Source organism: Scyliorhinus torazame, chromosome 13 (genome assembly GCF_047496885.1).
Source record: "Scyliorhinus torazame isolate Kashiwa2021f chromosome 13, sScyTor2.1, whole genome shotgun sequence".
NCBI classification, from domain to species: Eukaryota; Metazoa; Chordata; class Chondrichthyes; order Carcharhiniformes; family Scyliorhinidae; genus Scyliorhinus; species Scyliorhinus torazame.
The window spans coordinates 74,726,164-74,740,155 of record NC_092719.1 but is presented as its reverse complement, the minus strand read 5'-3'; the positions used below and the strand labels follow the sequence as shown (position 1 = coordinate 74,740,155).

Sequence of the window (13,992 nt, the reverse complement as noted above, 5' to 3'; positions counted from 1 at the left end):
AAACATCCAAATCAATAACATTATTCTGGACTTGGCTCCCAACAACTGACTTCTCCTGTTATGTCCCATGTCACTTTTTAACAAGGGAGATTTCATAGAATTTACAGTGCAGAAGGAGGCCATTCGGCCCATCGAGTCTGCACCGGCTCTTGGAAAGAGCACCCCACCCAAGGTCAACACCTCCACCCTATCCCCATAACCCAGCAACCCCACCCAACACTAAGGGCAATTTTGGACACTAAGGGCAATTTATCATGGCCAATCCACCTAACCTGCACATCTTTGGACTGTGGGAGGAAACCGGAGCACCCGGAGGAAACCCACGCACACACAGGGAGGATGTGCAGACTCCGCACAGACAGTGACCCAAGCCGGAATCGAACCTGGGACCCAGGAGCCACAGGGGCACGACATTCACCACTCTCCAATCCCCTGGTACCACCCCTTTTGACAGTGAGGACGAAAAGATCATTGCCAATGGCTCTGCAATTTCATCTCTTGCTTCCCATAGAATCCTTGGATATATCCCTTCAGGCCCAGGGGACTTGTCTATCCTCAAGATTTTCAAAATGCCCAAATTCCTTCCTAACAAGTATCTCCTCGAGCTTACCAATCTGTTTCACACTGTCCTCTCCAACAATATGGCCCCTCTCATTTGTAAATACTGAAGAAAAGACCTCTCCTATCTCTTCAGACTCAATACATAATCTCCCGCTACTGTCCTTGATCGGACCTACCCTCGCTCTAGTCATTCTCATATTTCTCACATATGTGTAAAAGGCCTTGGGGTTTTCCTTGCTCCTACCCGCCAAAGATTTTTCATGCCCTCTCTTAGCTCTCCTAATCCCTTTCTTCAGTTCCCTCCTGGCTATCTTGTATCCCTCCAGCACCCTGTCTGAACCTTGTTTCCTCAGCCTTACATAAGTACCTTCTTCCTCTTAACAAGATATTCAACCTCTCTTGTCAACCATGGTTCCCTCACTCGACCATCTCTTCCCTGCCTGACAGGGACATACATAACAAGTTCCACATTTCAATTGTGTCCTTCCCTGACACCCTGTGTTCCCAACTTATGCACTTCAGTTCTTGTCTGACAGCATCGTGTTTACCCTTCTCCCAATTGTAACCCTTGCCCTGTTGCACGCACTTATCCCTCTCCATTACTAAAGTGAAAGTCACAGAATTGTGGTCACTATCTCCAAAATGCTCGCCCAATAACAAATCTATCACTTGCCCTGGTTCATTACCAAGTACCAAATCCAATATGGCCTCCCCACTGGTCGGACAATCTACATACTGTGTTAGAAAAACTTCCTGGACACACTGCACAAACACCACCCCTTGCAAACTATTTGATCTAAACAGTTTCCACTCAATATTTGGGAGGTTGAAGTCACCCATGACTACTACCCTGTGACGTCTGCACCTTTCCAAAATCTGTTTCCCAACCTGTTCCTCCACATCTCTGCTGCTATTGGGGGGGCCTATAGAAAACTCCCAACAAGGTGACTGCTCCTTTCCTATTTCTGACTTCAACCCATACTACCTCAGTAGGCAGATCCTCCTTGAACTGCCTTTCTGCAGCTGTTATACTGTCTCTAATTAACAATGCAACCCCCCCACCTCTTGTACCACCCTCCCTAATCTTATTGAAACATCTATAACCAGGAACCTCCAACAACCATTTCTGCCCCCCTTCTATCCAGGTTTCCGTGATGGCCACCACATCGTAGTCCCAAGTACCAATCCATGCCTTAAGTTCACCCACCTTATTCCTGATGCTTCTTGCGTTGAAGTATACACACTTCAACCCATCTCCGTGCCTGCAAGTACTCTCCTTTGTCAGTGTTACCTTCCCCACTGCCTCACTACACGCTTTGACGTCCTGAACATCGGCTACCTTAGTTCCTGGACTACAAATCCGGTTCCTATTCCCCAGCCAAATTAGTTTAAACCCTCCCGAAGAGTACTAGAAAACCTCCCTCCCAGGATATTGGTGCCCCTCTGGTTCGGATGCAATCCGTCCTGCTTGTACAGGTCCTACCTTCCCCAGAATGCGCTCCAATTATCCAAATACCTGAAGCCCTCCCTCCTACACCATTCCTGCAGCCACGTGGTCAACTACACTCTCTCCCTATTCCGAGCCTCGCTATCACGTGGCACCGGCAACAAACCAGAGATGACAACTCTGTCTGTCCTGGCTTTTAACTTCCAGCCTAACTCCCTAAACTCATTTATTACATCCACACCCCTTTTCCTACCTACGTCGTTGGTACCAATGTCCACCACGAACTCTGGCTGCTTCTCCCTCCCCCTTAAGGATCCTGAATACATGATCCGAGACATCCCTGGCTGTGGCACCTTCCAGGAGTCTCGATCGCGACCACAGAATCTCCTATCTATTCCCCCAACCATTGAGTCTCCTATCACTATTGCTTTTCTATTCTCCCCCCCTTCCCTTCTGAGCCCCAGAGCCAGACTCAATGTGAGAGACCTGGCCGCTAGGGCCTTCCCCCGGTAGGTCATCCGCCCCAACAGCATCCAAAACGGTATACTTGTTTTGAAGGGGAATGGCCATGAGGGATCCCTGCACTGTCTGCCCGTTTGTTTTCTTTACCCTGACTGTAACCCAGCTACTCTTGTCCGATACCTTGGGTGTGGTTACCTCCCCGTAACTCCTGTCTAATACCCCCTCTGCCTCCCGGATGATCCGAAGTTCAACCAGCTCTAGCTCCAATTCCCTAACACGGTCTCTGAGGAGCTGGAGTTGGGTGCACTTCCCGCAGGTATAGTCAGCGGGGACACCGGTGGTATCCCTCACCACCCACATCCTACAGGAGGAGCATGCAACTGCCCTAGCCTCCATCTCCTCTTACCTTCCAGAATACAGCTGCCCTGTGGACCAACTGGAACTCCGCCCTACGACACTGCTCCCAGTCAGCTGCACTCTCTGTAAACCCCCGGCTCTCTTCGCGCTCTTTGAGGAAATGTAAGAAATGAAATGAAAGGAGCACCTTACTCCCTCCTCGCGTATATCCCTCAGTCACCAAACTCTCACTATAGCACTCAAATGCACCCAAATTCAGCACTCAGTGCAAACAAAGTCTGCACTGTAGCTGGCTCACATTTATACTGTGAATCTAGCCTCTGAAAACTGGCCTAATCCAATTAACTAATTAACAAGCTCCAGCTGCAAGTAGCTACAAGTAGAACCTATGTTTAAAGCTGATTGAAAATTCACCTTCTTCTAAACCAAACAGCAACGTTTACGTTAATTAACTAAATAAAAGAAAGACTAGACTTCAGATAAAAATGAACCTTTATTATCCCTCAGTCTCCAAACTCTCACTATAGCACTCAAATGCACCCAAATTCAGCACTCAGTGCAAACAAAGACAGTGAATTACTTTGAAATGCTAAGACTCAAAGCAAAGTTTTAAAAACAAAGTGGGTAATTCTCTTTTTGGAAGGAATGTTAGCTTCGGAATTTGAGGAATTACTTTTGAAGAACTCCCTGCTCTTCAGACACTCTTATGGGATCTTTAACATTCCCCTCTGAAATGTGGATGCAGGCATATGTTAAAAATCTGCATGCAGACCATAAAACAAAGGATGCGGTGCTTGAAATAGCAAGAGTGAAAAGAACTCCAGAAAAAAAAGGCAGTATTTCAGCCATTTGTTCAGAGCTGAAAAGCTATAGAAATCTCTTCTGGAGGACAAAGTGTGGTTGGGATGATGCAGTTGCAGATGAGCTACAGTGGATTAGTGAGGATGGTGTGAGACAGACGAGCGTGACTCACCATGACAGCAGATCCTCTGGTAGGAGTAGCGGCCAGAAGCATTTGAAGCATCATAATGGAAAGACTGGACTCAAAATCTTATCTCAAGCATGTCACCTCAACCATGCATGTCACCTCAGGAACAGTGTAATCCAAGAGTCCCAGATAGGGAGCAATGTGTATAAAGTGACCTGGATCCTAGATCACTTTCCCTAAAGAACTCCATTGAACATAGAACATACATAGAACAATACAGCGCAGTACAGGCCCTTCGGCCCACGATGTTGCACCGAAACAAAAGCCATCTAACCTACACTATGCCATTATCATCCATATGTTTATCCAATAAACTTTTAAATGCCCTCAATGTTGGCGAGTTCACTACTGTAGCAGGTAGGGCATTCCACGGCCTCACTAATCTTTGCGTAAAGAACCTACCTCTGACCTCTGTCCTATATCTATTACCCCTCAGTTTAAAGTTATGTCCCCTCGTGCCAGCCATTTCCATCCGCGGGAGAAGGCTCTCACTGTCCACCCTATCCAACCCCCTGATCATTTTGTATGCCTCTATTAAGTCTCCTCTTAACCTTCTTCTCGCCAACGAAAACAACCTCAAGTCCATCAGCCTTTCCTAATAAGATTTTCCCTCCATACCAGGCAACATCCTGGTAAATCTCCTCTGCACCCGCTCCAAAGCCTCCACGTCCTTCCTATAATGCGGTGACCAGAACTGTACGCAATACTCCAAATGCGGCCGTACCAGAGTTCTGTACAGGTGCAACATGACCTCCCGACTCCGGAACTCAATCCCTCTACCAATAAAGGCCAACACTCCATAGGCCTTCTTCACAACCCTATCAACCTGGGTGGCAACTTTCAGGGACCTATGTACATGGACAGCTAGATCCCTCTGCTCATCCACACTTTCAAGAACTTTACCATTAGCCAAATATTCCGCATTCCTGTTATTCCTTCCAAAGTGAATCACCTCACACTTCTCTACATTAAACTCCATTTGCCACCTCTCAGCCCAGCTCTGCAGCTTATCTATATCCCTCTGTAACCTGCTACATCCTTCCACACTATCGACAACACCACCGACTTTAGTATCGTCTGCAAATTTACTCACCCACCCTTCTGCGCCTTCCTCCACGTCATTGATAAAAATGACAAACAGCAACGGCCCCAGAACAGATCCTTGTGGTACTCCACTTGTGACTGTACTCCATTCTGAACATTTCCCATCAACCACCACCCTCTGTCTTCTTTCAGCTAGCCAATTTCTGATCCACATCTCTAAATCACCCTCAATCCCCAGCCTCCGTATTTTCTGCAATAGCCTACCGTGGGGAACCTTATCAAACGCTTTGCTGAAATCCATATACACCACATCAACTGCTCTACCCTCATCTACCTGTTCAGTCACCTTCTCAAAGAACTCAATAAGGTTTGTGAGGCATGACCTACCCTTCACAAAGCCATGCTGACTATCCCTGATCATATTATTCCTATCTAGATGATTATAAATCTTGTCTCTTATAATCCCCTCCAAGACTTTACCCACTACAGACGTGAGGCTCACCGGTCTATAGTTGCCGGGGTTGTCTCTGCTCCCCTTTTTGAACAAAGGGACCACATTTGCTGTCCTCCAGTCCTCTGGCACTATTCCTGTAGCCAATGATGACATAAAAATAAAAGCCAAAGGTCCAGCAATCTCTTCCCTGGCCTCCCAGAGAATCCTAGGATAAATCCCATCAGGTCCCGGGGACTTATCTATTTTCAGCCTGTCCAGAATTGCCAACACCTCTTCCCTACGTACCTCAATGCCATCTATTCTATTAGCCTGGGGCTCAGCATTCTCCTCCACAACATTATCTTTTTCCTGAGTGAATACTGACGAAAAATATTCATTTAGTATCTCGCCTATCTCTTCAGACTCCACACACAATTTCCCATCCCTGTCCTTGACTGGTCCTACTCTTTCCCTAGTCATTCGCTTATTCCTGACATACCTATAGAAAGCTTTTGGGTTTTCCTTGATCCTTCCTGCCAAATACTTCTCATGTCCCCTCCTTGCTCGTCTTAGTTCTCTCTTTAGATCCTTCCTCGCTACCTTGTAACTATCCATCGCCCCAACTGAAACTTCACACCTCATCTTCACATAGGCCTCCTTCTTCCTCTTAACAAGAGATTCCACTTCCTTGGTAAACCACGGTTCCCTCGTTCGACGCCTACAGTGCAGAAGGAGGCCATTCGGCCCATTGAGTCTGCACCGACCCACTTAAGCCCTCACTTCCACCCTATCCCTGTAACTCTCTAACCCCTCCTAATGTTTTTTGGTCACCAAGGGCAATTTATCATGGCCAATCCACCTAACCTGCACATCTTTGGACTGTGGGGGGAAACCGGAGCACCCGGAGGAAACCCACGCACACACAGGGAGAACGTGCAGACTCCGCACAGACAGTGACCCAGCAGGGAATCGAACCTGGGACCCTGGTGCTGTGAAGCCACAGTGCTAATCACTTGTGCTACCATGCTGCCCACTAGTGCTACCGTGCTGCCCACTGTGCTACACGTGCTGTCCATTCTCGGGAGTTTCTGGTCTCCTGGTTTCCCGGCAACGGGAGGCAGCGCGCTAATCGCTGGCGGCAGGATTCTCTATTCCCTTCGCTTATCAATGGGATTTCCCATTGAAACCACCGCATGCCACCAGGAAACCCACGGGCGGGGATGAACTGTTGGCGGGACCAGAGAACCCCACCACCAGTAAACTGCCGGAGAGTTGCGGCCCATGCTTAAATCAGGAAAAAATCTGGTAGAACACAGTGGAAAGAATCCAAAAGTCCTTCGTCATCTCAAATCTAGACCAAAGTTTGAGAGACTTAAACTGACTTCCAAGAATACATCAGTTTTACAATCTGGTGTGCTTCATGCACTATTTGAAAGTAGAATTTACAGCAAGAGGGAGATCGTGGCATAGTGCTAACATCATTGGATTAGTACTCCAGAGCTGTAGCCAGCGGTTCAAATCAACTGGCAACTGGTGGCATTTGAATTCAATTAATTCAAATATTATGCTAGTCTTCTAGTGAGCATGAAACCATCTTTCATTGAATTAAAACACCATCTGGTTCACTAATGTTCTTTAGGGAAGGAAATCTGCCATCTTTATCCGTTCTGGCCTACATGTGACTCCAGACTCTCAGAACTGTGGTTGACTCTTAACTGCCCTCTGAAACGGTCAACAAGCCACTCGGTTCAAAGGCAATTAGTGTGGGCAACAAATGCTCGCCCAGCCAGCAATGCCCACCTCCCATGAAAGAAAAGAGGAAAAAACAAAGATCTTGTCAATGGAAAACCTTTCTCCATCCACTTTGCATCTAACTTCTAATATATTGATGTATCCACCACCTAGCCTCAACCCCGAGTTCTGTAAGTCACAATCTCTATTAAATTGCTGCCTAATTACCAGAGACAACTCAGTTAAATGTCCTTTTCATTTCTGGCACAAGGCAAATCAGTTTTAGCAACTTTGAAATCCTTAAAGCTTCGGAACTTAGGACCAGCAGTAGGCCATTCAGCCCATCGAGGAATACATCCAATCAAAGTTAGCAAGCTCAGCTTTTGATCACCTGTCCTATTATTTGCTTTTTTGACTCAGTGTAAAATTTTGCCTGATTGCATTCCTGTTTAGTGCTCAGGACATTTCACAATAAAGTCATCATACGAATGTAACCAGGGGCAAATTGCCCCTTCGTTTGTTTCTGTCGCTCTATATTGCAGGTTTTCTTACTGAAATAACAGTAGCAATATACTGTAGCACTAGGATGGTGGTGGAGGAAATTAGTTACGGGTTGTTGTTAAGGCACATTCCAACAGGAAGGCCAAAGGCTGGACGGTGATTGGTCCACAATCTTTTTTTACCATCATTTGACCAATCTATCCAAGCCTATTGTGCCTCCACAGGCAGCTTACAAAGGATGAGTGTTTGGCCATTTGCCTTGCAGACAATGGCCTGAAGTTAAGTCCTTTGAGGGAGGGTTAGAACTAGCAATGTGAGAGGGGGGGGGGGGGGGTCTTTGTAGTCAGGAGAGAATGCCCCCTTCCCCTGGCCCAGCATGAATGCGTAAAAAGACATACTTAAAAATAAAAAATTACCTTTTGTTGGTGGCCATTGAAAACTCCTGAGTGGGGCAAGTCCAGCAAATCTCCCAGCGTGGCAATGAAATGGGCCTTCGCCCCTCATTAATATATACAAGGGCCTAAATAGCTTTCCCAATGCTACATTTGCCAGGGTTGCTCCCAGTTTACACCCGAAGAAAGGTGTCAGTGCTTCCCAAATTGTACCTCTGTGAATGTATTTCTAGCTTTAGCAGAACTTAGTTCTGTTTAAATATGAGATACAATAGTCAAAAACAAGGAGGGAGGCAGGGGGATGGGAATTTTAGTTTTCATCACAAGGTATGTGTCGTGTTGGGTGGTCTGATACACAAATGATCCAACATGGCTGTAGATGGTACAACTCTGTTTTATTGTCTTAAACAATGACAACTACTAACTGCTGGTTTAGGTTCGTGCTTCACCAGCTAACCTGTGGACCCAGCCCTATCACTATCTTGGTGAGGCACTCAGCACATGGTCTATGTCTGAGTGGCACGCTGTGAGCTCTGTGCTCTGAGCTATCTCCTGGTAGAATGAGCGGGAACTGTGGTGTTCCCTGTTTTATGGTGCGTGTGCTCTCACTGGTGATTGGCTGCGATGTTATGTGTGTGTTGCTTGGTCCAACTACCTGTCCATCAGTGTGTGTGTGATTGCACCATGATATGCTGATGTGGATATCATGACAGTAGATAGTGTAAAATGTGGGTCAGTAACCTGACTTGCACCACTCCTATTGTCTTCAATGGAAGTAAAAGAGACATAAAGCAGGCTGCCAACTTATTGTCATCCATTTTACACCATCACACAAAATCAGAATCTACCTCTCTGTCAATAAACTGGCAGTGGATCAGATGCCTGGGTCGAACCCATTATAGATAATAGGATTTTACAGCACAGAAAGAAACCTTCGGCCCGTCTTGTCTGCGCCGGCCCTGAAATAGAACACACCAACTCTCCTTTCTGTTGACCTCCATTCAACCAGTTTCCCACCCGTGGTAGAAAATGGTACCCTGGCTTTCAGGGCTGGGATTTTGGGCTCTGCACCTAAGTCCCATGGTGGGGGTAGGAAGAGGCAGTATGTCCCTTCATGGAGCCCAGTGGGAAATCACACTAAATCGCATGGGCTCATTAATTATGCAGTCATAGTATTCTGACCTTCTTAGAAGGGGAGCGGGCAAGAGGTCACGTGCCCCATTGGCATATCTGGGTGCCATATTTAAAAGGTGCCTGAACAGCTACAGCTTTATTCCACACTGTGGCCAGGATGATGAGTGTGAACATCAGACACCAGAAGACAGCCCTGAAGTGGGGGTAAAGGATGAACGACCACAACAGTGCCGCCAGGGTAAGTGAATTCTTTACTGCTCAAACTCAGCTCACAGGGTGGGAACTAGAATATGGACCTCAGTGGCCAGGCCACCACCTGTATTGCCCATGCATAAAGGGCATAAAGATGCAATGTGATGCATTGATGCCTCATAGCCATGCTGCAGTCCAGGTAGTCTGCAGTTAGAGAGGCAGTTGCACTTCATTAACCCTGCCACACAGACAACTCATATTGTGGTTGCAAAGGAAGAGGTGATTCTATGCCTCCTATGCCTTACCCTTCCACCTGCATGAGCTTATCGCTCTGGTGGGTGTTGCCAAAGAACCTTAGTGGACTAGCTGCATTGTGTCTTTTACATGATATACAGTATGCCAGTGGATCTGGCAGCATGTATATGCCACCAGCATCTCAAATGCTCCTAAACCATTTTCTCTCCTCATAGAATCCCTACAGTGCAGAAGGAGGCCATTCGGCCCATCGGAAATGCACCTGCCCTCTGACCACCCTACCTAGGCCCACTCCCCCGGAACCCTGTAACCCCACCTAACCTTTTGACACTAAGGGGCAATTTAGCATGGCCAATCCACCTAACCTGCACGTCTTTGGAATGTGGGAGTAAACCCGAGCACCCGGAGGAAACCCACACAGACACGGGAGAACGTGCAAGCTCCTTGCGCAGGATATATTAGTGCACAAGCATGAGAGAGAGAGGGTGGGAGGGGTCTTGGCTCAACTCAGGCAGCTCACACCACAAACGAAGAGGGCTACCAAGCTGGCAGGAGAAGAGTGGGACCAGGCATGGGGAGATGATGAGTTGGTACCGGCCCCCATCCAGTAAGGATCAATGCTTAATGTCTCTACCCAGAAAGTCAGGCATGGTGTCATGTTGGAGGCAATTCCTTCGCCACTCACTCTCTCCTCTCACAATTTCAGGTGCCAGCAAGAAGAGGGTGAGACCGAACCCCGAGTCCGACTCCACCATCAGCTCCAGACTGCAGAAGAGCAAGGATGATGAGGGTGACAACAAGATTGCACTTGTAGATCTGCCACCACATTCCCCTGCGCCCTGCACCAGCCCAGAGATTCACTACTGAATGGGCATGAGAACTAGTTTAGACAGGGTCTCACATTCTGGTGGTCACCACACAGCCACCTATGTGCAGCAGGAGGAGACGAGGACAGCCAAACTCATGGACACTCAGATAACTGCTGGGAAAGAGGCCCCTGCAAATTCTGAGTTAGATGATGAGCCTCTGGGAGCATTCCTAGGAAAGATGCTTGAGATGCAGCAAGAGGCGGGGAAGCATCAGGCAGAGGCTTCAGACACCCTCAATAGAATGACACATAATAATGAGTTGTCTGTCCACCTGCTGAGTGACGAGGTGGTACTGACATGTACGCGCATTGAGGTCTCCATGGGGAGGGTGGCAGATGCCATGGAGACCCTTGTCCAGCATAACAGCCACTTTTTGACCAAGCTGTGTACAGACATGCACCCCATTACACGATCTAGGGGTGAGGTATCACAGTGGCAATACAAGAGGACAGGGCACCTCGACCTCAATCTGGGTGTCCCTTCTTCTCAAGTAGTCAGCAAGGGACCCTCAAGCACCCAAAAGGAAGATGAGCAGCAGGGACCCCTGGGATCTCCACTCGGGACTCTGAGGGTGTGCGGCCCTTTGGATTCTCCTTTGTCCATGACCTCCTTCAGCTTTGGCCTCTGTGACCACAGAGGGTGAAAATACACCAGAGCAGGAGACCCAAATAAGCCAGAGCCCTCCAGGTCTTGAAGACATTTCAGGCACCCATCAAAGTCATATATTCTCAGAGAAAAACCCAGGCTGAGTCTATGTCCCCTGAACAGGGAGGCATCGATCTTTGCCAAGAGCCTTGCCAGCTGCACCTTTGCCACTTACACCCTCCTCAGCATCCAAGCCTTTGTTACAGGAGAACTATATGCTTCAATTGTCCAGCTGAGATGACCTTCACTCTGTTCACCAGTCGACCCAAGCCCCATCCAGCATTTGACATCTCCACCCGGAGGCACTGGATAGATGTGAGCAGCCACGGTGCAAGTCACTTTTGAGGTGCAGTCCAATACCTTTCACCCTCTCCCCTCACACGCATCCTCCACCCCTCCCCCCCACCCCCCCACCCCCCGGCCCCCCTCATAACCATTGGCCCTTCTGGTATCAACTTTGATCTCCATGCCGGCATCCTAACCCCCCAACCCTGGCCAACACCATTCGTCCAGTGCAGGTTGGCGTTACCATCCCCTTCCTTGCCTAGGAACACGCCCCAGTAACTGTAGAGATGCACACTTATCCTGCCAACCCCATTAACTGCATTTATTCCCCTCTGCCCTCCAACAATCCTCGACACCCCTTCACCCACCATCACAGGACCCTCACCTTCTCACCCTACAAGATCCCAATGCTCTCTTTAACCCTTGCCATCCCTTCAAATCACAAATTGCCTCAATTTGCCCCCTAGGAATCAGTAGTAAATATCACAAACCCCTCCCTCTGAACCCTTTCTTTCCTCACCCACTGCCTGTTCACACTTGTGTACACTTACTGCCCCCCCCCCCCAACTCCACTGCCGCTACTCTACCACTGCCCTACGCATGCTCCCACTCCATAAGCCACCTCATCTATCTCAGCCCCCTGCAGCATTTAATTCTTTCCCCATTTATAACCCCCTGCCCCTCCCATCTTGGCCTTCGCCCATGCCTCACTTCTTCTTCCTTCTACTCCCCATCTTCTTGCCCACACAACACAAAGACCATCGCTGCACCACAACCATATGTTGCCGCTCACTTTCCCCCCAGTCGATGGCCTACATTATCGATGGGCAACGTCGTGCTTAGGGACCAATCAGCTTTGGTGTCCTCCATCGTTTCCAGCATCCCTGAGCTATCCCAGACCTCCATCCAGGTAAGTCCCCACAAATGCACGCCACACTGGTCCAGATGTGTTTCGGTCCACTACGATATCCCAACGCTATGGGCAATGATTGGACATGGTGGGGGAGGGAATGCCAGTCAGGGGTTAATTTGAATGGGGTCAAGGGGATACAAAACGGCTTCCCGATGGTCTGCGGCAGGATGAACGGTACGCCGTGATCCCGCCATCACCCACCATGACGGTCTGGACCGCAAGTTCTGTCGTCAAATCCTGCTGCTGGGAAACTGGTTTTCATGTTCTCATGGGATTGTCCGCTCCCTCCCGCATAGCACCCACCAGTTGGGAGGAGGGACAGTTCCACCCATGGTTAAATGTCTTAACTAAAATATATTGTGTGGTTTAGTATTTCGGTTCAATGACATCTGTGCGAATCATTGCTGTAAGAGTGATGCTAAAACCTTTATTGGACATTTCGGGAACTGATTTCACAAAACTAATTTTCAGAGCAGTTTCAATGTTAACATGCTGCAATTTTCACTCTGTAACTATTGTTGCAATGACTTAGCATTGCAATAAAATGGATGAACTAATTGCGCAGAGAGATATAAATGGGTAGGCTATAATTGGGATTACGGAGATATGGCTGCAGGGTGAACAGGGATGGGAACTGAATGTCCCAGGGTTCTCAGTATTTAGGAAGGACAGGCAGAAAATAAAAGGTGGTGGCGTGGCACTGCTGGTTAAAGAGGAAATTAGCATAATAGTGAGAAAGGATATTAGCTCTGACAATGTGGAATCTGTATGGTAGAGTTGAGAATACCAAGTGGATGTCATATATAGACCCCCAAACTACACTGGTGAGGTTGGGAATGGCATGAAACAAGAAATTAATGATGCATGTAATAAGGGAATATCAGGGATCATGGGTGATTTTAATCTTCACATAGATTGGGCAAATCAAATTAGCCTCAATGCCGTAGAGGAGGAATTCCAGGAGTGCAACCGGGATGGTTTTCTTGACCAATATGTGGAGGAACCACTGGAGAGCAGGCCACCTTAGACTGGGTACTGTGTAATGAGAAGGAAATCGTTGCCAATCTGGCTGTTAGAGACCCCTTGGGGATGAGCGACCATAACATGATAGAATTTTTTATCAGGATAGAGAGTGAAGTAGTTGCTTCGGAGACTAGGGTGTGAATCTTAATAAAGGGAACTATTGAGGATATGAGGCATGAGTTGGCCTTGATAGATTGGGGAGAGTTACTTAAAGGGATGACAGTGGATAGACAATGGCAAACATTCAAGGAACGAATGGAGGAACTACAGCAACTGTTCATTCCTGTCTGGCACAAAAGCAGAGGGAGTAAGAGGGCCAATCCATGGCTTACAAAGGAAATTAGAAATAGTAACCGATCTAAGGAAGAAGCATTCTGATTGGCCAAGAAAAATAATAGGTCTGAGGATTAGGAGCAGTTTAGAATTCAACAAAGAAGGACATAGGGATTGAGTAAGAAGGGGGAAAGTACAGTACGAAAGGAAGCTTGCAGGGAACATAAAGACTGACACTAAGAGTTTCTACAGATATGTGAAGAGAAAGAGATTGGTAAAGAGAAATGTAGGCCCACTGCAGACAGAAACAGGGGAATGCATAATAAGGGACAAAGAAATGGCTGAGCAATTAAATACATACTTTGGTTCTGTCTTCACAAATGAGAACACAAATCAGATCCCAGAAATGTTGGAGAATGAAAGGTTTAGTGAGAGGGAAGAACTGAGGGAGATCAACATTAGTAGAGAAATAGTGTTGGGAAAACTG

General features: G+C 47.6%; 1 protein-coding gene across 3 annotated transcripts in view; it reads left to right on the top strand.

The window, feature by feature from the left end:
- LOC140388118 (ATP-binding cassette sub-family C member 9-like) overlaps positions 1-13,992 on the top strand; it is a 299,102-nt gene that overhangs the window by 210,541 nt on the left and 74,569 nt on the right. The window lies entirely within an intron of this gene.